The sequence below is a fragment of the Canis lupus genome, chromosome 2 (genome assembly GCF_003254725.2).
Source record: "Canis lupus dingo isolate Sandy chromosome 2, ASM325472v2, whole genome shotgun sequence".
Classification (NCBI taxonomy): Eukaryota; Metazoa; Chordata; class Mammalia; order Carnivora; family Canidae; genus Canis; species Canis lupus.
The window spans coordinates 45,438,617-45,464,527 of record NC_064244.1 but is presented as its reverse complement, the minus strand read 5'-3'; the positions used below and the strand labels follow the sequence as shown (position 1 = coordinate 45,464,527).

Genomic DNA, 25,911 nt, shown 5'->3' with positions numbered 1-25,911 from the left:
ATAGTTTTGAAACAGTATTTTATGAAAAATAATTCCCCTTCTTGTAGCTATACTCATAATTCTATTTTATTCTATTTCTTTAAGAGACTACTTGTAATGACCTACTAAATCAATTTCTTGACTGGTAGTATGAAAAACACTTTGTTATGAAATGATACAAAAATCTATTTTATTTTGAGTTGAGAAGAAAAAACATGATTCTGGGCCATTTAAACGAATTATCTGAACATATTCTATGATAAAAAGATTAAAAGTTAAATCCTCAAATCATGAAGGTTCTGGTTTAAATTTATTTGTTAAAATTATTTGTGTTAGATTTATAATGACTTCTGGAACAATGATATTGAGTGGACCCAGGCTATCAACAAAAATGAAAAAATAAAATTTTTAAAAGTTGCAAAGGTGTTCTAGCTCCAAATTCCAATGAAATCTGTTGTACTGCTTATGAACACCTATGGTTACATTTTAGCACATAGAGAATTCCATCCAGGGTGTCCACCCAAGCTAAATGCATGTATCTAAGGGTGATTCCACACAAATCTTAAAATAATTTGTTCTAACTCTCTGAAGAAAGTCCATGGTATTTTGATAGGGATTGCATTAAACGTGTATATTGCCCTGGGTAACATTGACATTTTCACAATATTAATTCTGCCAATCCATGAGCATGGAATATTTTTACATCTCTTTGTGTCTTCCTCAATTTCTTTCAGAAGTGTTCTATAGTTTTGAGGGTATAGATCCTTTACATCTTTGGTTAGGTTTATTCCTAGGTATCTTATGCTTTTGGGTGCAATTGTAAATGGAATTGACTCCTTAATTTCTCTTTCTTCAGTCTCATTGTTAGTGTATAGAAATGCCACTGATTTCTGGGCATTGATTTTGTATCCTGCCACGCTACCGAATTGCTGTATGAGTTCTAGCAATCTTGGGGTGGAGACTTTTGGGTTTTCTATGTAGAGTATCATGTCATCAGCGAAGAGGGAGAGTTTGACTTCTTCTTTGGCAATTTGAATGCCTTTAATGTCTTTTTGTTGTCTGATTGCTGAGGCTAGGACTTCCAGTACTATGTTGAACAGCAGTGGTGAGAGTGGACATCCCTGTCTTGTTCCTGATCTTAGGGGAAAGGATCCCAGTGCTTCCCCATTGAGAATGATATTTGCTGTGGGCTTTTCGTAGATGGCTTTTAAGATGTCGAGGAATGTTCCCTTTATCCCTACACTCTGAAGAGTTTTGATCAGGAATGGATGCTGTATTTTGTCAAATGCTTTCTCTGCATCCAATGAGAGGATCATATGGTTCTTGGTTTTTCTCTTGCTGATATGATGAATCACATTGATTGTTTTACGGGTGTTGAACCAGCCTTGTGTCCCAGGGATAAATCCTACTTGGTCATGGTGAATAATTTTCTTAATGTATTGTTGGATCCTATTGGCCAGTATCTTGTTGAGAATTTTTGCATCCATGTTCATCAGGGATATTGGTCTGAAATTCTCCTTTTTGGTGGGGTCTTTGTCTGGTTTTGGAATTAAGGTGATGCTGGCCTCATAGAACGAATTTGGAAGTACTCCATCTCTTTCTATCTTTCCAAACAGCTTTAGGAGAATAGGTATGGTTTCTTCTTTAAACGTTTGATAGAATTCCCCTGGGAAGCCATCTGGCCCTGGACTCTTGTGTCTTGGGAAGTTTTTGATGACTGCTTCAATTTCCTCCATGATTATTGGCCTGTTGAGGTTTTCTATTTCTTCCTTTTCCAGTTTTGGTAGTTTGTGGCTTTCCAGGAATGCGTCCATTTCTTCCAGATTGCCTAATTTATTGGCGTATAGCTGTTCATAATATGTTTTCAAAATCGTTTGTATTTCCTTGGTGTTGATAGTGATCTCTCCTTTCTCATTCATGATTTTATTAATTTGAGTCTTCTCTCTCTTCTTTTTAATAGGCTGGCTAATGGTTTATCTATCTTATTAATTCTTTCAAAGAACCAACTCCTGGTTCTGTTGATCTGTTCCACAGTTCTTCTGGTCTCGATTTCGTTGAGTTCTGCTCGAATCTTTATTAACTCTCTTCTTCTCCTGGGTGTAGGATCTATTTGCTGTTTTTTCTCTAGCTCCTTTATGTGTAAGGTTAGCTTTTGTATTTGAGTTCTTTCCAGTTTTTGAATGGATGCTTGTATTGCGATGTATTTCCCCCTTAGGACTGCTTTTGCTGCATCCCAAAGATTTTGAACGGTTGTATCTTCATTCTCATTAGTTTCCATGAATCTTTTTAATTCTTCCTTAATTTCTTGGTTGACCCTTTCATCTTTTAGCAGGATGGTCCTTAACCTCCACGTGTTTGAGGTCCTTCCAAACTTCTTGTTGTGATTTAGTTCTAATTTCAAGGCATTATGGTCTCAGAATATGCAGGGGATGATCCCAATCTTTTGGTATCGGTTCAGACCCGATTTGTGACCCAGTATGTGGTCTATTCTGGAGAAAGTTCCATGTGCTCTTGAGAAGAATGTGTATTCAGTTGAGTTTGGATGTAAAGTTCTGTAGATATCTGTGAAATCCATCTGGTCCAGTGTATCATTTAAAGCTTTCGTTTCTTTGGAGATGTTGTGCTTAGAAGACCTATCGAGTATAGAAAGAGCTAGATTAAAGTCACCAAGTATAAGTGTATTATTATCTAAGTATTTCTTCACTTTGGTTAATAATTGATTTATATATTTGGCAGCTCCCACATTCGGGGCATATATATTGAGGATTGTTAAGTCCTCTTGTTGGATAGATCCTTTAAGTATGATATAGTGTCCCTCTTCATCTCTCACTACAGTCTTCGGGGTAAATTTTAGTTTATCTGATATAAGGATGGCTACCCCTGCTTTCTTTTGAGGACCATTCGAATGGTAAATGGTTCTCCAACCTTTTATTTTCAGGCTGTAGGTGTCCTTCTGTCTAAAATGAGTCTCTTGTAGACAGCAAATAGATGGGTCCTGCTTTTTTATCCGGTCTGAACCCTGTGCCTTTTGATGGGGTCATTAAGCCCGTTCACGTTCAGAGTTACTATTGAGAGATATGAGTTTAGTGTCATCATGATATCTATTCAGTCCTTGTTTTTGTGAATTATTCCACTGAACTTCTTCTTAAAGGGGAATTTTAAGAGTCCCCCTTAAAATTTCTTGCAGAGCTCGTTTGGAGGTCACATATTCTTTCAGTTGCTGCCTGTCTTGGAAGCTCTTTATCTCTCCTTCCATTTTGAATGAGAGCCTTGCTGGATAAAGTATTCTTGGTTGCATGTTCTTCTCATTTAGGACCCTGAATATATCTTGCCAGCCCTTTCTGGCCTGCCAGGTCTCTGTGGAGAGGTCTGTTGTTACCCTAATATTCCTCCCCATAAAAGTCAGGGATTTCTTGTCTCTTGCTGCTTTAAGGATCTTCTCTTTATCTTTGGAATTTGCAAGCTTCACAATTAAATGTCGAGGTGTTGAACTGTTTTTATTGATTTTAGGGGGGGATCTCACTATTTCCTGGATCTGAATGCTTGTTTCCCTTCCCAGATTCGGAAAGTTTTCAGCTAGAATTTGTTCAAATACATATTCTGGCCCTCTGTCCTTTTCGGCACCCTTGGGAACACCAATTAAACGTAGGTTTTTCTTCCTCAGGCTGTCGTTTATTTCCCTTAATCTATCTTCATGGTCTTTTAATTGTTTGTCTCTTTTTTTCTCAGTTTCCCTCTTTGCTATCAACTTGTCTTCTATGTCACTCACTCGTTCTTCCACCTCGTTAACTCTTGTCGTTAGGACTTCTAGTTTGGATTGCACCTCATTCAATTGATTTTTAATTTCTGCCTGATTAGCTCTAAATTCTGCAGTCATGAAGTCTCTTGAGTCCTTTATGCTTTTTTCTAGAGCCACCAGTAGCTGTATAATAGTGCTTCTGAATTGGCTTTCTGACATTGAATTGTAATCCAGATTTTGTAACTCTGTGGGAGAGAGGACCATTTCTGATTCTTTCTTTTGAGGTGAGGTTTTCCTTCGAGTCATTTTGCTCAGTGCAGAGTGGCCAAAAGCAAGTTGTATTGGGAAAAGGAGAAAAAGAGAGAAGAGAAAGAAGGAAAGAAAAGAGAAAGAGGAAAAAAAAAAAAAGAAAGAAAAAAAAAGAAAAAGAGAAAGAAAAAGGAAAAAAGGGGGTGGGGAAGGAAACAAATCAAAAAGCAAAACAAAACAAAACAAAACAAAACAACAACAAAAAAAAAAGAAAGAAGAAAAGAACCACGGGGGAGTATCTTCTGATTCTGTGTACTTTAAGTCCCTTGACTTCCCCTGGACCTTGTCCGTCTAGCTGGTCTTCTGGGGGAGGGGCCTGTTGTGCTGATTTTCAGGTGTTAGCACTTGGGGGAGCTGCTCTGCCCCCTGCCTGGTGCAGGGCTCAGTGGGGTTGTTTACCCCGTGAGGCCCCAGGAGGAACAGCCCCAGTGGCGGGGCCAGCTCTGGAGCCCTGGATTCAGCCCCCGCAGTAACTCCGGAGTTCTCCGTCTGCAGGGCCTGGAGGCTCCGGGGCGGGGCCGCTGATCTGCTCATCTCGCAGCAGGAGCGTCCTTGCTGACCTGGGCCCTCTCGGTCTCTGCCTGTCCCGGGGGGAGGCCGGATCCTGGGCTGTGACCCGGCGCCCTGTGCTCCCGGTCTGCACTGTTGGATTTGCGCTCCCGCCCCGCAGCCCCCTCCGCTGGGAGCCTCTTCCTCCGCCCTAGCCCCTCCGAGCTGCTCCGGGTCCCGCCGTGCGCGCTGCAGCCCTTAGGGAGCTCGGCGCACTCTCCCGGGGCGCAGGTGTCTGTTAGTGTCCCAGGGAGCCCCAGGGCATCCCCGCCCTCCTGGGTCCTGCTCTAACTCCCTGCGAGGCCTTTCCGCCCGGGAAGGTCGGTGCAGCTCCTGCTTCTCCGGGACGGGGCTCTCCTGTCCTGGGGACACTCGCCCCGGCCTCAGCCCGGCTCCTCGTGGGCCCCTCCCCCTTGGATGCCTTTTGTTTCTTTATTTCTTTTTTCCCCGTCTTCCTACCTTGATACAAGCGCGAACTCTTCTCACTGTAGCATTCCAGCTGTTCTCTCTTTAATTCTCAGGCCGAATTCATAGATTTTCAGGATGATTTGAAGGTTTTCTAGGTAATTTGGTGGAGACAGGTGATTTGGAGACCCTACTCTTACGCCATCTTGCCCCGCCTCCTCCATTTACATGCTTTTTTATTGCAATGACATTTGGTAGGACTATGAAATGCATTGAAATTTAAAATACATTATAAGTTTGATAACAATTTCTTGTAAGTGGAATGGAAATACAAGTTTAAGGGGAAATAGTAATAATATTAAATTTCTGGTTGTTAATGAAGGCTTTGTTCATAAATTTTTTTAATGGATAATGGAGACCAAATTACCATGGCATTTTGATTTCATTGGATACAATTTTAGAAAATTATTTATCAGTTTTGTTTGAAAATGTGAGTTTTACAATGAGATAACCTGTTTCTTTTCTTTTTTTTTTAACCTGTTTCTTATAACTATTATTTATTTAGCAAATATTAAAACTTATGATGAAAAAATAATTTTGCCTTGAAAATATATGGGGGAGCAAACAGCTTATCAAAAATATTTTCTTTTCTTTTATTATTATTATTTTTTTAGATTTTATTTATTTATTCGAGAGAGAGAGAGAGAGAGAGAGGCAGAGACACAGGCAGAAGGAGGAGCAGGCTCCATGCTGGGAGCCTGATGTGGGACTCCATTCCGGGTCTCCAGGATCAGGCCCTGGGCCAAAGGCAGACGCTAAACCGCTGAGCCACCCAGGCTGCCCCAAAAATATTTTAGATAATATAAAACTGAAGTTTGAAAGTCACTGGCACTGAGAGTTTTTTCCCCAGGTCTGACCTCCTATTCTCAAAATTCTTACATAGACCATTGCCAATTGTAGTCACAGTTAAGCCAAACTCATTTGTCAGGTATGCTAAAAAATACATAGAAATTGGAGATATAAACTTGATAGTGTCAAGTGTTGGCAGGCAACAATTATCTAGAGAATTACAGTCCTGATGAGAATGGTTAGTTAACCTGTGGTCTTTTGAATTTCCTGGGATTAGAATGTTGAAGGTATGTCCTTGAAAAGGCAAGTATGGATATGGAGGGGTGCCTGCCGGCAAAGATTGGAAAGAAAGGCCTTCTTACCTTCCTGGTCAGAGTTAACAAGCTTATGGAGAAAGAGAAGAAAACAAGAGAATGTACCCAATTTAGAAATAAGAGATAGAGAAGAGTGGGTTAGAATGGGATGGACTTTTTCCTTTTAAGTTGAAAGCAAGTTAACAGAAAGGGAGTGGAAAAGAAAGAATTAAAATCTTAACAAAACAAGCAAATAGATAAAATTCATGGTAGGATGAAATATATTCGATTTAAAACAATAGATAAAAAGAAACAGGGCAGCCCCGTTGGCGCAGCGGTTTAGCGCCGCCTGCAGCCCAGAGCGTGATCCTGGAGATCCTGGAGACCCTGGATTGAGTCCCACCTCAGGCTCTCTGTATGATGCCTGCTTCTCCCTCTGCCTGTGTCTCTGCCTCTCTCTCTCTCTCTCTCTTTCTCTGAATAAATAAATAAAATCTTAAAGAAAAAAAAAGTTAGAAACAAATGAGGTCAAAGTTAAAGCAGAAAAATAAATAAATAAATAAAATTAAAGCAGGAAAAGTATTAAAAGAATCAGCTTATGTTGTGAAAATAAACATGCAAAGAAAATGAAAGATTAAGAATTTAGAACTAAAGAAAGTAAAAAAAAAAAAACCCTAAAGACCTTCAAAAAAAAAAAAACAAATAAACAGTTGGAGGTGAAAGAGTGATAGAAATAGATGGGTGGGGTGCAAAAGTTGAGAGCATGATGACTTAGTGGTAAGTGAGTAGAGAAGGGCCCTCTCTGTCATTTCTTCCAGTAAGGCCTGGTAGCCTGCAGCCCAGTGAATGGAGGACTGCTCACAAGGTGACCCATGTTTCCTTAATACAAACAACTGAGACAGAGGAGTGGCTGAGCTTGGCTCCAAGCAAGTAATTACCTTATATTTCAACATTGTGTTGGGAGGATTATTTAGTGGGGACATTCCTGCATAGATAAGACAGGTGATAGTGGGATAAGGGGGCAAGAGAGAGACTGGGAAGGTGGAGTCTGCATCACCACCACCCCCCTTTCATCTCAATTATGTTGCCACATTTGTTTGTGGTAGGATTGGTTGACTCTGAAAGCCAATGGAGGGAAGTTTGGTGAGAATAAAAGAGCCTGCACACAGAGTGGAGCCTTGCTTCTCACTATCCCAAATAGGAGCAGGTGTGTGCTCTCCAGCTTCTGAGGCCCAAACTGAAGAAAAGGCTCTAACATGACTGTGTCCACCAATGCAGCATTGCAGTAAATGAGAATCTGAATCCCAGCGCAGTTTAGTGCCCAGTGTCCCTGGAGTGCATACTGCCCAGCAAGGCAAAGGTAGCCCTTAGGATAGGTTGCCAAGTGTGTGTGGAAAGAAAGGAGCAGTTAGATGAAGGAGACGATGGCATGTTTTATCATCAACATTTTTTTGTCTTTTGGTGCAGCCAACTTCCCTTCCTTCTTTTCTAGTGACCTTAGCCATTTTTAGCTTCCGGTAGCTTGAGCCACATTGCTTCTCTAAGCACAGAGTTTTCCTCATGATCCCATGCTTAGATCTGCTCTGGGGAATGAGAGCTTTCGTCTCCTGGGCCCTACAGGTGCTGCTAAATCAAAGGCCACTAGTACTATTGTCTTGTCCTACTCTGGTCTCTTATCTAAGATGTTCAGTAGTGATGAATAGATTTTAGCAAAAGTATGGATAGGCATATGAAATAACCTGGAAGCTTGCTTTAAAAACAGACTCCAGCTGTGTCAAGGAATTCTATTCCACTGTCTTTTGGTGGGTGTTTCTTAAATGGGCTACCTGACAGTAATTTGTCAGATTCTTTCTAGGCCTTTTCTCAGAGGTACCAGCCTTGTGAGTATCATGGCACTTAGTATGTTTTCCTGGCAATTTTTTATTCCTGGGAAGATCATTTTACATTAAGATATATATATTTCTAGAAGCAGAGAAATGTCTGAGTAACCTAAACATTTATGGAAGTTAAAATAAGGATGTGTGCTTTTTTAGTAGCATGTCAGATATTTTCCTGAAAATATCAGGCAAAAGTATCTGACGTGGATTATAAAATGGTTTCTTCTGTAAAAGCAGAATGAACAAAAAGAAAAAAGAATCCTACTACACTATTACTAGATTTCAGGCAGAACTTTAGGAAGTCTGTTATGATAAACAGGAGGAGCAAACATTAATGTATATTGTAAAATGTCACTGCTTGAATGTGGATGTCACTTGATCTCTCAAAACTGATGGATACAAATGAGATTCCATTAACCATGTTGTCTATCCTAACTGCGGAGAGTCTTGGCTCCCCCTCTGCATAACTGTAGCACCCTAGTCTCTCCCGTTCTCACTTTCTCTTCCTGTTCCAATCTCCTCCCTTTATTTCTGAGAGTCTCCAGTATTTTGTACTGCACTGTCAGTAGTTTTACTTCTTGTCATCCCTCATCCCAGTCTCTTTCCTTACTGCCCTATGTCCTTCTAGGCAGGGCCATCTTTTGGTGGCGCCCCATCCCTCTCTCTGTGGATGATGCTTCCGTGGTCTCTGATACCCACACATGTAAGATGGTGGAGGAACTGACCCTTTGCCCACCTCCATGCTGTATTTCATCACCTGTACCTTGAAGCAGAACTGTTGTGCTCAGATTTTTTTTTTAATGATTATAGTTACTTCACAATCTGACTATAAATCCTTTCTTCATTTGGGCTAAAAACCAAATCATCATTTGTGAATATGTTGTAGGGATATACAATATTTTCTGGGAAGAAAGGTGACAGACACCATTACTGTCCCCAAATCCCCACTGTATTAGTTCAGGCTACCATAACACGATCACATGGAATGGGTGGCTTAAATGACAGTAAGTTGTTTTCTCATGTTCTCGTAGTCCGAGGTCATGGGGCCAGCATGGTCAAGTTTCTGGTGAGATCTCTTCCTGGCTTTCAGGTAGCTGCCTTGCTGCTGTGTCCTCACATGGCAGACAAACAGGGCTCTGATGTCTCTTCCTCTTCTTATAAGGGCACCAGGTCCTTAACCTGAATATCCTCCTAATGGCCCTATCTCCAAATATGGTACCGTCAAGAAATAGTTTCACCATATCAATTTGAGCATATAGAATTCATTCCATGGCACCCACTATTCTCTTGTTCCTTTCACAACATGACAACTAGCTCACCTCCTTCCTAGCTCACCTTCCAAAGTAAAAGTGGCTGTCCTAATCAACTCAGGCATATAGTGCTGCCACAGCAAATAGCCAAATTACAAATTCCATTTTGGGCACATTTCAAACAATCGTGTATATAAACGGTATCACAGAAGTCATAACTTCTCTGTGACATGGAATACTTAACTTTCATTCTGGAATTCATTCTCTTACCCGCCTTAGGAACCCACTGACAGAAAGTGAACAACCTTTTAGAATTTCTGGAAAAAAAAAAAAAAAGAAGAAGAGAGTTTTCTTTGAGCCCCAGTTAGGACAGCTGCCTGAGATACACAATCTTCAGGAAGAAGAGAGTGCTCCAGAGAAGGAATGTTTAATACAGTGTTATAAATGTTTTTTGTTTCACTGAGTTATAAATCATCATGATGAAGGACATCCCAGAAAATTAAAAACTTTATCTTATGCTTTTAGTATGTGCAAGGTTGCAGGCTTCGGAGGCGTGGGGATGGAACTTAGGGAGACTTTTTTCAAGTTTGAAATGTTACTTTTAGGTTATTTGCTAATAAAGCAGTTTTATACTGTGGGCTCAGGGTAGAAACAGAGTCCAAACTTTTAAGTTGGTAAGTCATTCCAACCATGGTAAATGTTAAAGTGTGGCTTCCCTGGAGCCCAAGAGCAGGGTCCACAAACATTAAATGTTGAAAATTTCCTTTATCAAATCCCACCTGTAACCATCTCTGTGATATAGCTCTTTAGTCCCTGGGGAAGCCTCTATGATTAGGGTTAAGCCTACTGATACATTCTGGACTTGTAGAATGAAAGACCACAAGTTTGGGACCAGTCAGACCTGAATGAAAGACCACAAGTTTGGGACCAGTCAGACCTGATCCTGAATACTAGCTGCCTTACTTACTACCTGCCAGGAGTGGCAAGCTATGTAAACTCTCTAACACTGAGTTTCATTCTTAGCAAATGAAGAAAATGAATAATACTTATTATCTTGCAGAACTTTTGAAAATTAAAGATAATAAATTAGTGTGCCCCCAGGATTATACCTGGCACATGGCTTACTGACTTGTTATATGATGCTTTGAAGAAGAGAGAGGAGAAGGAGGAGGAGCTGCTTAAGGGGTTCTTTGAAGTCCTCATATGATCTTTCATTCACCGAAACCAACTATAGCATTTTTAGAAGCGGGAGGTTGGGAAAACCATGCTGATAAATTAAATAAGCAATGAGGTGCTGAAGTTCTCCAAATGTTGGAAATTTTGGGTCCATCAAGACACAGTGGTGTTCTAATGTAGCTTTTCTTCTTAAGCTCAATTAGATTTTCTAAATTTTAGATACATTCTTGTATTTACACGAATAATAACTTCATTTTTTTTTTTGAGACATGGAACAATTTATAAGAAAATTCAAGGAGAACTCGTGTGTCTTCCCTCCTGATGTTCAAAGAAATAGACTGAGCTTTCCTTCTGTTTCTTTCAGTCCAAGTTTACATTTGCAAAGCCAGGTGAAGGGGCCTGTAACTGGGCCCAGCCTATCTGTTTTCCTGCCGTTGTTGTCTGCAACATAGATTCTCTTTTCTTTTCTTTTTTTCTTTTCTTTTTTCTTTTCTTTTCTTTTTTCTCTTTCTTTCTTTTCTTTTCTTTTCTTCTTTTCTTCTTTCTTTCTTTCTTTCTTTCTTTCTTTCTTTCTTTCTTTCTTTCTTTCTTTCTTTCTTTCTTCTGGAACACTTCACTAATTTGCATGTCATCCTTGCACAGGGGCCATGCTAATCTTCTCTGTATCATTACAATTTCAGTCTGTGTGCTGCCTAAGCGAGCACCAGATTTCACTTTAAAGAACACTTGTCATACCTTAGTGTGGAGGCAAGCAGTAGAGTTTAGCAGTGGAACATGCAAGACACCTCAGCAGTTTTTCATCTCCCCAGAGTTAAAAGACTTGGGGAACATGAGTAAGTGAAATGTGAGCATATATGAGTGAATACATCAGATGTCAGAGTACTGAATTTATTTATGTCAAAAGAGAGCAGAGAATGCTATCCATTTATTACTCTTGTTTTTGAAATTGCTTTTCCCTCTATTATTTTGTTATTTTATTGTCTTTGATCATTGTAGAAGCGTCAGAAATTACAGAAAAGCAGAAAAATTATAGATGGTGATGGATGACGATGTAATCGTGTGACAGTAAAATGCTTTATTGAGTACTGAGCTCCCTGCTGGATTATAGAAAGAACACATGAATAGATAAAAGCACAACGATTTTCTTTTCACTGTGTCTCGGGAGAAAACAATGCAGATCAGCATAGATGGAAGCAAATGAGATTAGTTAAAAGAAGGAACTTAAATAACATAGACCGAGGCAGATTAATGATTACGAAAGAGATGACTCACCTAATAAAAACATAAATGAGAAAAAAGTGTTGTTTCATCTGAGACTTTATTGGTCTTTTTCCTGAGGTGATTTTATGCTTTAGGAAGGAATCACACAGTATAGAATGAGACAGAGAGTTGATAATTATATGGTTAGCTGAATTAAATGATTCTAGATCCCAAATTGAATATTTCATTTTTGTTTTCTAGGTCAACTGTCTACATAGTTTCACTGAACTGAGTTGGTTATAAAAACTCTACTATGCTATTAGGAGACTGCTAATCTCCATGAAATAGGTAGAACTACCATGCAAGAATATGCTGTGTGCAGGGACATACAATAAGTTTTAAAGTATTGATAAAACTTTTAGGGTCATGTAACCTACTCACACACTTAATCACTGTAAGATATAATATAGAAAGTGCGTGGAAAACGTAAATTTCAGACATGAAAAAAGAGGTCATACGCACACATGTATGTGCAATAACCTAGCTTTTAAGGAGTCATGGTTAAACATAGATTCTATCTGACTTATCCAATTTCATAGTAGTAGAACAAAGAACTTCTTTGGAGAAAGAAGCTTTTACTCAAGACATGCTTTTCTGAATCTTTCTGAGTTGAGCAAAAAAGGAAACCAGAAAGGCCCAGAAATCACAGTGTGTGTATTTATTAGGATTGATTCACTAGTGTGTTTGGTTTTCCATCCTACATAAAGGCATGGGCTTTACCTAGAGGGTAAGAATTACCTGCAGTTCCTGCTCTCTTTTTTTTTAGTTAAGTCCGTAGAATGATGCATTGGGCATACAGAACAGCAGTCGCCAAATGCCCTTGAAAACTCAGGCAAATAGACCACATCACATTTCATTATGTGACCCTGATGAGGCATGACATTTATATTGGGATAAGAAATGCCAATATAATTGAAGGTATTGGAAATGGCCCTTTGAGGAAAGGTGATGAATTATCCATTGCCTTAATCTAAGAAAAGAAGATGGAGAAAAAGTAAAGGAGGGGTTTGATTTCATACGCGAGTGGTTCAATAGATAGCATCTTAATGGATTTTGCGTGGCATGTTCCTAGCTGTTCTTGTGGCCTCTTTTTGGTAAAGAGAGTCAAATGAACAAGCTCGAAAGTCTTCCTATTTTAAAGTGGATGAATGGAAAATGAGGAGATTGCACAGTGGAGGCTGTCTGTGCCTGTTAGTAACACTGCCTGGGTTTCTTCCAATTGAAAACAGTATAGAGCTCAGATTATGAAATTGCTCTGCTCTGAGGGGTAGTTTTGGTTAGTGGCATAAACTCTGGTGCTAGACAGCTTGGTTTCAAATGTTAGTTCCTCTCCTTAATAGCTATGTGACCTTGAGCAAAGTATTTGACCTCTCTTAGTTCTCATTGTCCTCATCCATAAAATGGACACCACAATAAATCATACTTCAGAGTTTTGTTTCAAATATTAAATAAATTGATACTATGAAGGTTTTTAGAGCATTTTGTGGCACAATGTAAGCCCTCCATAGATGTTAATTGCTATGGAGATGTATTTTTCCAAAATAAAAACTGCTTTATTATTTTTCATCTGATGATGAAACTGATATGTGTTTATTCTTTAGGAGATAGATTTTAGAGATAGAAAAAAGAGAAAAAGTTATTTGGAATCAATTTACCCTCAGATAACTTGGAAGGATAATTTAGGTATTATCCTTCAAGACAGTTTTTTTTGTGTAAAACACACATAATGTATAAAAATATGTCACGCGCATATCTCATTGGGCCACTCTTCTGCTACTCCATTCCACCAGTAAAATAAAAATGCAAATTAACCTGTGACACCGTCATCTATCTCAATCCAATGGTCCTCAGAGATAGCATCTTCTAGAAAGTTCTTGAGTTCCTCACCCCCTTCTGAATCCCCATTATTATTGTACTCTATGCTCACTTCATGGGGCCCTTAACACATTTGCTTCCTCATTCAGGATATATTTATTGAATACTTTTTCTGTGTCAGGTATCGCATGAGGTTTGATGTAATAGTGGTCCCTGACTTGATGGAACTTAAATCTTTGGGGAGAAAAAAAATGCACTAATCAAATACACAATTTATAAACAGTGGTAAATCTTATAAGGAATGTTCCAGAGTAATTGCTCTGTAAGAAATTCATCTATAGGATGAATTATAAACAACAATAGGAACTGTGATTGCAGAGAGGCTATACGTGTTACAAACCCAGTTATTGTAAGAATAACAATTAGGAGGAGAGAGGAGGATAGGAGGAAGGGAAGGAGAGATAGAAAGAGAGAATGTGAAAACACTAAGATGTTTTTCAAAACATCCTTTTTCAAAAAAGAGGAGGGTGAGTTGTCTACTTTTTCTAACACAATATCTTGTGGCTATATAAAGTTTAATAATTATATTTTCAAGTTATTTTCTTACTGTTGATAATTATAATTAAATTAATAATTTTAAATAAAAATAACAGTAGTACACAATTCACATTTTTAGGGAAATATTTCTCTCATTTCTCTTCTTTCTATGAACCAAACCATCTATCATAATACATTCTTAGAAAGATGTCTGAAATCATGTTTACCTAACATTAATGCTTTCTGTTTAGTGCTGAAATTGTACAATTGTTTTCATTTCGTTCTTGTTCTTTCCTTTATATGTAAATTTTAGGTAAGTATATATCAGCTTTTAAGAAAAGTGGTTTTCCTAAGAAAAAGAGATTGAAGCAATTATGCCCAAATGGTTGTAACAAAAACTCTCTTGAAAGTTGTCTTGAAGATTAAAAATGAGGTATGTAAGGTGCTTGGTACAAAGCCTGAAATACAGTGAGTGGTACATAGGATAACTCTAACTCACTTGTGGGTTTTTGCATTTAATGGACAAAGAGATAGGAGAGGCTGCATGGACGATGGCTGACACAGTTTGGAGCATTTAAGCTTGAAATTCAAGATGATGATGATATAGAAGAGGAAGTTCAGAGAATAAGGTTATAAAATAGTTTAATAGCATGAGTATGGAAAGAGAAATGGAGCAAGGAATAACAATACATCGGGAAAAGCTTGCTTACAAACCGTCTTCACCATCACTCTTGTTTATACTACAGAGGGAAGATGGGAGCCTCTACTGCTTTGTATTCAAGGATTTGCATACTGTATTTTTCTTATCTCCTCTGTTAAAGAAGTCTTTAAGGTCTTATAATATAATCTCTTATTTTTTCTTTTAATACTTTCATAGTTCTGTTTATTACATTTAGGTTTTAAATCCATCTGTAAATGCGATTATGCTTGTGCCATAAAGGATTATATCTTTTTTTCTAAATGGATACCAGTGCTCCCATCACCATATACTGAAATAGCCATGTTTTCTTCATCTACTTGAAATGCTACCTTGATTATGGTAAGATTTCCATGTCATTGTAGTAAGTTTTCATATATACATGGTCTGGTTTTGACCTGTATTCTGTTCCATAATAAATTTGTCTAGTGCCTTGCCAATACTACCTTTGATTACTGCAAATTTGTATGACTCTACATAAGGCTAGTAAGAATGGAAAAGGGAAGATGGATTGGAGGCTTTTTTTAAAAGCAAGTGAAATTGACAGAATGCTGTGGCTGTTTGTATGCTGATGGTGAGAGAGCAGAATAAAGGGTGACTCCCAGATATCGAGTTGTTTCTATTTGATGGATTATTGTCTTACTGTTGGAGAGGGGAAAAATGTTCTTATAACTGGGCTCAGAATTAAATTGGCATGAGACAGATCAACAGGAGAAAACCTAGTGTAATTTCATATGTGTGGGGAATTTGCATAAGCATGAGACTCCAAAGACAGTCAGGCAAAATGAATAATATATGTCATCCTGAATTAAGGAGGAGATATGGGGTCTGGAACATCAAAGGGAAGAAAAGCAATTCACAGATACGGAAGAGTAAATGTTTCGTGAACAAATGTTTGCTGGACTGTTCAGAAACAATGGGAGAGAGGCAAGAATTTTAACAAACAGACTTTGCTAAATTCCTCCCTGTCTACCACCTCTGGTTCAAATTATTAGACTGTGGTTATCTATGGTGGCAGCTCTCTTACTGGAGCAGGTCCTCTCTCTAAATTATTTTTAGGCAATTAGGAGGAAGGTTAAAGCTGCTTCTTGTTTTCGGTTTAAAATAATCTGCCATGCTGAAGTGGCGCATTTTGGGGGGACCTACTTGTAGCCCCTACAACATCAAGGGAAAACAGGTGCAGGAGGAATAAAGAAACAGAAAGAAGAGCTATTATGTGAGGATGGATGGTAAATCAAATTTGAACATGCTGTATTTCACTTTCCTGCAAGGTATGCAGGTAGAGCAGACTTGCAGGTCTTGAAGTTGCAACTGGAGATTTAATTTTATGAGTCATCACATGCAGATTGCAGTTAAACTATGAGAATGAATGAAATGATTCTAGCAGAGAAGAATGCAAGCAGTGGCTGAAGTAGTCTTCAGTATCACACCTGGGGTGGCTTCCTCTTGTGGCTGATACAATTTTCCCTGTAACACTCTGGCAGGTTCCTCAGGCAGCCTTAGCTTATTGGTACAATCTCTACACACTGCTTTGGGTCTTTTGAATCTCCATACTTGAACCTATAAGTTCTACAAAATATTCTTACAGTATTTCTGTGATAATGTATCATCTTCAGTATTCTCTGTTTTCTTATTCCAGGAAAATTATTAGTTGGCTATAGAAACTCTAAGATGAATTTCACCGTGTCGTATTTTTCCTACCTTATTTTTTGTCTTCTAAAGAAATTCTAGAGGCACTTGGGTGGCTCAGTCAGTTAAGCATCTGCCTTTGGCTCAGGTCATGATCCCAGGGTCCTGGGATGGAGCCTTTGTATTGGGCTCCCTGCTTAAAAAGGAGTCTGCTTCTCCCTCTGCTTCCCTCCATTTGTGCTCTTGCTCTCTCTCTCTTTCTCTCTCAGTAAATAAATAAAATCCTTTTTAAAAGTTGAAATTCTACTTTCTAGGAATGTCTCTCATATTTAAATATATATATATATATTTTTATTTTATTTATTCATGAGAAACACAGAGAGGAGAGAGAGAAAGGCAGAGACACAGGCAGAGGGAGAAGCAGGCTCCCCGCAGGGAGCCTGACGTGGGACTCGATCCCGGGTTTCCAAGATCATGCCCTGGACTGAAGGCGGTGCTAAGCTGCTGAGCCACCCAGGCTGCCTCATATTTATATTTTAACCCTTCCATTGACTCTTTTAGCAATCCTGTTTTTATTAGCTCTTTCTTGTTCTCTAATTATTACATTACCATGACATCTTGATTGTGTTATAGTGAAGAAATATTTTCTTACATCTCTCTTAGGATAGTAATTGCAAGTATTAATGAATTTTCTCCAATTTTTTTTCATTTCATTTCTTTTCTTTTTTTTATTTTTTTTTTCATTTTTTTCTCCTTTGTCTCTTTCAAGGCAGGTTTTCTTCAGATGCCTGATGAGCCATGGTCTTCCTTTATTCAAGTTCAAGGGATGGAAAGCTGAATGAACTCTGACTTGCATTTTGCTTTAGGGTGATGGTGCTGAATTAATGGTTTGATGGATGATCAGAACATGCCAGATTATGGAGATCTTTCATGTGGAGCTATTAGTATTTCCCTTTATTTACTTATATCAGTGAAATTTTTGCTTTTAGTGAAGGGTCTTCGAATATTTCCCTCTTGCAGTAAGACATAACACCTGGAATGGGTAGTGACTCCTTCTAGATTTAGAGACTTAGAGAAAACGTTTATTATCAGTTCTTCTTTTCACTTCTGTCCTCTTTCCTGACTTCACTGTACTTGACGTTTTGGATTTCTAAACCATCTTGGTTAGACAAGGCAATCTCAATTTCTCTCTCCCTCATTTATATCCCTTTTAGGCACTTCAAACTGTGGTTTATTTTACTGTTTCATTAAGTATCACTTTATCTGTCTTAGCGCCTTCATTTGTTGAAATCTTCTGTTTTCTGATGACTGTTCCTGTTCCTTACTACCATTATGGTTTTGTACATTTCTCCTCCCCTTTGCTGGCATCTGTGATGGGAGAGATAATAAATATATACAACCATATTCTAGGAATTTCACATAGGACAGCATATGATACAAATAATTATCAACTTATGCAGTTATCCCAAGAGCTCAGAATTAGGGAATTAGGAAGGCTGCTAGCAGAATTTAAGAAACCAGGAGGTGCAAAGATTACAGACAGTTGCCACTAATGTTCTCAGATGCCCACAACACAAAAGCGAACAGTTCGTAGCAAAATTTTCAGTGTATTATGGGTTTTGCCAAATGCATAATGCCATGTACCTGCCATTGCAGTATCATGAAGAAAAGAAGTACATTCTTTTTTTTTTTAAGAAGTACACTCTTATTGAAAAAAATTATACATATTGGATAATATGAGGATAGGTAGAATTTCTAATTTCATCGTTGTTTCTAGTTTCCCACAGAGGCTAGAAACAGTGTACCGATATGGAAGGCATCCGTTCAATAAAATGTATATGTGTGTATGTGTGTGCGCTTTTTTTCAACATGAAGATATGAGTTAAGGTAACCATTCAGGATTCTATAACAATAAATAACTGTGATTTGGAAATTTATTTTTCTTCATAAAAACAAACAAGGAAGATTTTCCTATTATGGTATTATCATATGGCATCTATCTATCATATTAATGGCAATCCTGGCTTGTACTTTTTGTCTCTAAAATGTTACAGGGGATTAAGAGGCTGGCTATATAGACTCCTTCATTGTATTTTAACAGTAACCTTGCAGATGTTATTATGGAGTATTCTAACATTTATGATCTTTCACCAGTTCCCTGTTAGCTTCATTCCATAAAAGAGCTTCTTATAGAAATACTTTTTAGTAGGTCTTATTTATTTTATCTTTTCTTCCCCCAGGAAACAAGTTAAGAGTATAGATGGCATTTTCTGAGGATTTTACTTTCATTTATATCTTTATATATTTGGATAGACAATGTTCACAATAATAGTGCTAAAATCCCAAAACAAAAAGAGGAATATTTTATAAAGGATAAATAACTCTTAAGGGGATTTATCATTTAACTCTGAAGGCTTTCTTCCTTTCCTTTCTTTCTTTCTTTCTTTCTTTCTTTCTTTCTTTCTTTCTTTCTTCACTTTTCATTATTTTGGTTTAGGAGACTGCTTATAGAATTGTCTTCTCTTAGTATAATATAAAATCAGCAGATTAAATGCAAAAAAGTAAATAAAAATAAAACCAGGAGTGTCCACAGTTTATTACACTACTCATTTTTATCATACTCAAGTGGAATTTTAATGATTCTGATACAGGAGTGAGAGCAATCACCGTCACTTAAAGTGCTCAGAGCTTTAGTTACACGTTCAGGAGCTTTTAAAATCTCACCACTTTTTCAAATGTCCTTTATTTTATTTTATTTTATTTTAAAGATTTATTCACTTATTTGAGAGAGAGAGCGCATGCAAAAGTGGGAGGAGCAGAGGGACAGGAAGAGAAAATCTCAAGCAGACTCCATGCTGAGCACTGAGTCTAAGGCGGGTTCAATCTCAGGACCCTGAGATCATGATCTGAGCTGAAACACGAGTCAGTTGCTTAACTGACTGCACCACCCAGGTGCCCTCAGGTGACCTTTAAACATCAACTTTTGGCCCCTTGCTTTTTCATGGGTTTGGCTAACTGAGGGTCAGTTGTAGGGTATTTCCTTGTGATTTTTCTATACTTCAAACAGAGGATCTAAACCCAACAATCTGTAAAACAGCAGATTTGGAGAATCTTACTAAGTTTCTGTCCAGAACAGTCATACTTGTACAAACATTTTATATCAACATGATTACAGTCAGTTGTAATACTGTGTTCCAAACCTAGAAATGAGAATTATGTAACTTAACTTCTTTGTGAATATGTCATCTCCTTCCCTTCAGATGAAAAAATGGCCTTCATTATAAGTACCTATATCCAGACCTCATCTAAATCCAAGAACAAAACACTGAAGTTAGGAATTTGGTATTATTTTTATGTTAGTTATTTAACTCAGTATTTATGGAGTGGAAGACAGTGTGCTCATCAAATAATCTGACTTCAGTGGTCTCACAGCTAGTTAGTGAGAGAGACCAGCCCAGAAATAAGAAAATAAGAGCAATATAATATTCTAAATGGAAGCTAGAGATAGTACCCTAGGGCTGGGAAAGGGTTATTGAGGAGGAAGCGAATGAGGAAACGCTTCTGAGAGGAGGTATTAGCAGAGCTGGCTATTTACAGATGTGAAAGATTTATTTTGGTTGATAAAGGATAGATTGAAGGAGGGTTTCATGGTTTGGGGGGCAAAGAGTGCATATTGGAATCACAGGTATATTAGCTAAGGCCAGGTATGTGGAGGAATCTGAGTATTTTAGTGTTGCTAAAACAAAACAATACGTCATGGAGCAATGAGAAATAAACCAGAGGGGCTGGCTGAGAGGGATCAGCTCCAAAGGAACTAATAATCCTGTTGTGATGCTCAGGGTGGGAGGGGCTCAAAGGGCTCAAAAGATACTGAAGTATGTTCAGCAAGGGAGAGAAATGGATGGAATTGTGCTTTTCAAAGATTACTCTGTTGGTTGCACAAAAAACAAGTTTAAGAGGCAAAAGATCAATTAAAATGTTTTAATAGCCAAAGTAAGACCTCAGAACCTGTCCAAAGGTGGCCAGAAAGGAGGCAAGGTACATTAGATCTAAAAAATTAGAAAGTAAAAATCAGTATTACTTGCTGCTTCTTTGGTTGCTGAGAGTGAGAGACAGGAATGATGTCTGTAATTCTAGCTAGGTTTCCTGGGTGGATGATTGTACTGTTGGGGGTGGGGAGAGAAGAAAATAGGACAAGAGTAGCCTGGCTGGTTCATTGAGTGAAGTATGTGACTCTTGGTTTTGGGGTTGTGAGTTCAAGCCCCACGATGGGTGCAGAGATTACTTAAAAATAAAATCTTAAAAAAACATGAGCTGGTTTGAGGGGGAAGATAGTTAAATTTGAGCATGTTGCCTTTGAGTTTCCTGTGAGACACACAGTCTGCAAAGACTGGTAAGCATTGAAGTGTACACGTTGCAGCTGGAGGTACATACATAGAAGTCATCAGATAGAAGCTGCTGTTAAATCTGTAAGAGTGAATGAGTTTATTCTGTGAAAGTGAGGTGGGCTGGGATCCTAGAAACACTAAATTTTAATAGATGCATGACAGAAGAAGAGTCCTGTAGAATATTCTTCGTGGAAGGGGCAAGAAACTACCCTCCTGGGTTTGTTTTTGTTTTTTTTTTTTTGTTTGTTTGTTTTATGATAGTCATACAGAGAGAGAGAGAGAGGCAGAGACACAGGCAGAGGGAGAAGCAGGCTCCATGCACCGGGAGCCCGACGTGGGATTCGATCCCGGGTCTCCAGGATCGCGCCCTGGGCCAAAGGCAGGCGCCAAACTGCTGCGCCACCCAGGGATCCCCAGCCTCCTGGTTTTTGAGGATCTATAGCCTCAGTTTCATTTTGGGAAAATTTTTGTTGCCAATTTCTGTTGATTTTATGACGTTCTTTTAAAGTTTTCTCATGACTAAATTCTACCAACATACTTTAGGCCTCTAAGGCATATGAGCTTTCAGATGCCTCATTGCAGATGACCCACATGACTGCATGTGAAGATAAGCATATCCTAACACTTGTGTTTTGTTACTTTTCAAGTTCTAAACTTTTGGATATTTGCTGGATTGATTACCAGTCTCTATCTCAATCTTGCATAACACCTTCATACCTTTTCCTGTCATCATCTCAGTGTCCGTTAGTTTCTAATTTCTTCTGTGCAAAGACTTTGCTTTCATCAAGCATGAGCTGTCATTCAATTACCTATCTCTATCATAGAAGAGCCCACTATTTTTTTTTTTTGAGCCCACTATTTTTATTCATCTTAAAGTATGGCTAAAATTTCAATTCTAAAACAATTATTTATATATGTAAGAAAGGTTTTCTGGTGAGATGTTAAATGTGCTATCCAACGAAATCTTTAGATAAACACTGAACTTTAATAAAATGGGTGTAAGTTCTCCCCATCCATAGAAAGTCATAATATCAAAGTAGAAATTTGTGTGTCTGCATACACATGCATGTATGCTGCTGTGCACACATGACAGCTTGCATGTGCAAAATGTTGACCACCAAATGCAGTTGTAAATGAAAAGTCATAGTCTAAAAACTGGAAAGGATACTTTATTTTAAAGAGACAGAAACTCGGGCCAGAAAGATAAGGTAAGTTGCCAAACATTGAGAGCAGAGCTCAGAACTTGAGCCCCTTAACTTCTCTTTTGGAATATATCATTGTGCTTTCAAATTAGAGATACATAGAATCATAGAATGAGAAGAATCTGTGATTATTCAGAGCTCACTTACAGCACAGTCACCTAATCTAAACACTCTGCTGTCTCTCTTGCAGGGGAAATTCACACACTGATCACTGATGTTGGCCATGTACTTTCTATGAATTGTGTCACTGCTGCTGCTCCTCCTCTTTCTCTGTCATTCATATATGACAGACATAGAGCAGAGTTTCAGTATAAACTTCTATTTGGGGGGTTCATGCTTCCAATTCTCAGTATTGCCTATAAGCCTCATTTGGAAAAGACATTTATTTTTTTTAAAGATTTTTATTTATTTATTCATGAGAGAGAGAGAGAGAGAGAGAGAGGCAGAGACACAGGCAGAGGGAGAGGCAAGCTCCCTGTGAGGAGCTCGATGCAGGATTAGATCCCAGGACCCCCAGGATTGCGACCTGAGCCAAAGGCAGATGCTCAACCACTGAGCTACCCTTTTCCACCCTGGAAAAGACATTTAATATAGGCCAGTGATCTTTTGTATTTTGAGTTGAGCTAGAAAATGCAGTGATGATGACTTCAAGGAAGACTCCGTATTTTACTGACAATGAAGAAGTCAGGCATTTTTTAGGAGGAGAAGTCAGAATATGATTCATACATAAATTGGTACTTTTACAAGTTTTTGACATGGCAGTTACCCAGGTTTTATACTGAAATCAGTTGAAAGGCAATGAGCAGCCACTGAAGGGCTTCTTATCACCCTATGGTTTCATTAGGAAAATTGTACAGCGAGGATACGGAAGTTCATGGTACTTCCTTCTTTTATTAGTGTTTGTATATTGTCTTTATTCACTTTTCTTTTCTTCCCTTCTTTACCTCTCATCTCTTACCTCCCCTCCATCTTGGTTTCATTGTTAAACTTTTACCTTTTCTTTTCCCATTTGTAAATGATTTTGCTTTTTTCTGTTATCACCCTCTCCATGCTGTGGTATTTGATGCGGATGGCATAGAGTAGAGGATCACAGCACAGGCTCTGCGGTCAAACTTCCTGGCTTTGAGGCCTAGCTCCACAACTTACTGGTTCACCTTGGGGAAGTCACCTAACTTTAGGCTCTTTCAATTTTCTTATCTTTTATGGATAATTCTTTCTACTGCCTAAGAGTTATTATGTGGATGAAGTGAGAAAACATATGAAAGTGCTTAGGACAAGGCATGGTACCTAGCTACTTTTATATGTGCAATATATGCATATTTTATTATATATAATACATCATGTGTGATATACTATATATGCAGTTTTTTATATATACAATTATTGTTACTGGAAAGGAGACTGGGCTGGGTTGTTTTAGACCAGTATTTTTTTTTAGATTTTGTTTATTTATTTATGAGAGATACAGAGACACAGGCAGAGGGAGAAGCAGGCTCCACGCAGGGAGCCCGACGTGGGACTTGATCCTGGGTCCCCAGGATCATACTCTGGGCTGAAGGCGGCGCCAAACTGCTAAGCCACCAGGCCTGCCCTAGACCAGTTTTTATAATTTATTTATCTTTGGTTTGAAGGAAGGTGTGAGAAATGAACTACAGAGATGTGTGCACACCTTAAAGACATTAGCCACACTGATTTCCCCTTGTTCTCTCTCTCTGCACAGACTCCTATGCAAATGTGTCATTGTTTCTAAGTGTTTGGAGCTTACATGAAACAGCAGAGGGAAGTACCTCTGTGTGAGCAGAAATTTCATTGGTAGACTACTAAGGTTTTATTTTTTTGTGATTTTATACTACAGCTTTTTTTTTTTTTTAAGATAGTAAATGTAACAGATATTTTCAGTCTATAATATGATATAAGAGAATCCTACTCAATCAAAAGGTGTATGGTCCCTTCCCTCCAAGAGCTGTTAGCCTTCTGAGAAAGCTAAATAATAGGCAGTTTGGAATATATGACTGTATTTGTGGATGCCACTGATCTTTGTGATGTCCTACATGAACCTTTTCCCCCTCTTCTTACTCCTTGATAATGACTTCACAACTGTAATTACCTCTTTATATTTGTTGAGTTGCTTCTTGCCGTCTATGAATATTGTAGCATTTTGGACAGAGCTAAATTTTAGAATGTCTTAGGAATGTGTTAGTTGTCCAATCTTACTCCCTTTCCCCACAGTCTTTGTTTTAATTTGTTTTGTTTTGTGTGTTTCCTGTAGGTGGAAATAACCCAGGCAAGAGAATAACATTTGATATAGAACCAAATATGCTTATTTAGGAGAAAATACTTAAAGTGAAAAGGCTATGGTCTTCTTTTTTTTTTTTTTTTTTAAGAATTTTATTTATTCATGAGACACACACAGAGAGAGAGAGAGAGAGAGACAGAGACACAGGCAGAGGGAGAAGCAGGCTCCATGCAGGGAGCCTGACGTGGGACTCGATCCCAGGTCTCCAGGATCACACCCCGGGCTTCAGGAGGCGCTAAACCACTGCGCCACCGGGGCTGCCCGAAAAGGCTATGGTCTTAATGAGCATCCTTTGGTTGAGAATTTGGTTATTTTCAAATGTTACCATTAAAATTGTATTCCATGTAATAGGTTTGTAACCTTGTCCTGGCAAGGCACAAAAGGGTCTCTGGTTGCCTATGCTTTCCCCTATGTATGGTTTGCTCTTAGCGGGTGGCTAAGATGTGACCAAGAGTGATTCATCTTTTTCCCAACAGAAAGGGAAGCTCTGGACAACAGTACCCTAAAAGTACTGTAAAGAATTATGATTATAGGTACAAAATTCTAAGAAGAAATAAGCCATGGGCAGCCCGGATGGCTCAGTGGTTTAGCGCCACCTTCAGCCCAGGGCGTGATCCTGGAGACCCGGGATCGAGTCCCGTCAGACTCCCTGCATGGAGCCTGCTTCTCCCTCTGCCTGTGTCTCTGCCCCTCTCTCTCTCTCTCTCTCTCTCTCTCTCTCTAGGTCTATCATGAATAAATAAATAAAATCTTAAAAAAAATAGAAATAAGCCAAACACAAGACCACCAACCAACATTTTCACTTTTAAACCAGTGGGATATAGACACCATAGATATATGTATATTTTGTGTGTAGCTATATAATATACATATTCATGTATATATATAAAATAACACAGGGGACAATATGTGTGTGTGTGTGTGTGTGTATATATATATATATGTATATGTATTGGCCTCTGTTATTTTAAATTATATTTTTAAGACTTTATTTTATTCTTTTTTTTAAGATTTTATTTATATATTCATGAGAGACACACAGAGAGAGGCAGAGACACAGGCAGAAGGAGTAGCAGGTTCCCTATGGGGAGCCTGATACGGGATTAGATCCCAGGCCCCCAGGATCCAACCTGAGCCAAAGGCAGATGCTTAACCACTGAGCCACCCAGGCGTTCCTACTTTGTTCAGCTAAAATAAAGTATTCTACTTCATAGAGAGAAGGGAGTTTTCTTTATGAAATTTCAGTTATTAAAGAATTCCAGGTTCATCTAATTTTAAGTAGGAATGTTAAAGAAGCTAAAAGCACCTTATTGCTTAAAATATTACCTCATATGTCTTGAAGTTAATGAAACAAGAGTGCACATTTAGGGTATTGAGAGAGTTAATGCCAGTGTTTATTATCTGACAAATTACTTAGGGACTGACTCTGGCATTGTGAAATAGGTCATTATAAGGTGACATTAGTCTTGAATGAACATACACATAATATCACCTATACCAATAATATATAATTGGTCATTCTGCTTTTTATTACCTCATACCCTAAATGCCAATTTGAATGATTAAGAACATGGATAAAATGTCCATGAAGTGTAAGGCTCTGCGTAATAGTTGGATATAATCAAAATGAGAGCTGATTAATTCATTTGGTCAAAGTTACA

At 38.4% G+C, this 25,911-nt stretch overlaps 1 protein-coding gene, 1 long non-coding RNA gene and 1 other non-coding gene across 24 annotated transcripts in view; 1 reads left to right on the top strand and 2 right to left on the bottom strand.

The window, feature by feature from the left end:
* Positions 1-25,911, top strand: part of PDE4D (phosphodiesterase 4D) — a 1,438,885-nt gene that overhangs the window by 438,805 nt on the left and 974,169 nt on the right. The gene's annotated exons all lie outside the window — the stretch shown is intronic.
* The window catches only part of LOC112660653 (uncharacterized), a 119,922-nt gene that overhangs the window by 43,441 nt on the left and 50,570 nt on the right, over positions 1-25,911 (bottom strand). The window lies entirely within an intron of this gene.
* Positions 11,024-11,130, bottom strand: LOC112660712 (U6 spliceosomal RNA). The gene has a single exon (XR_003137152.1). It is a non-coding gene; the product is annotated as a U6 spliceosomal RNA (small nuclear RNA).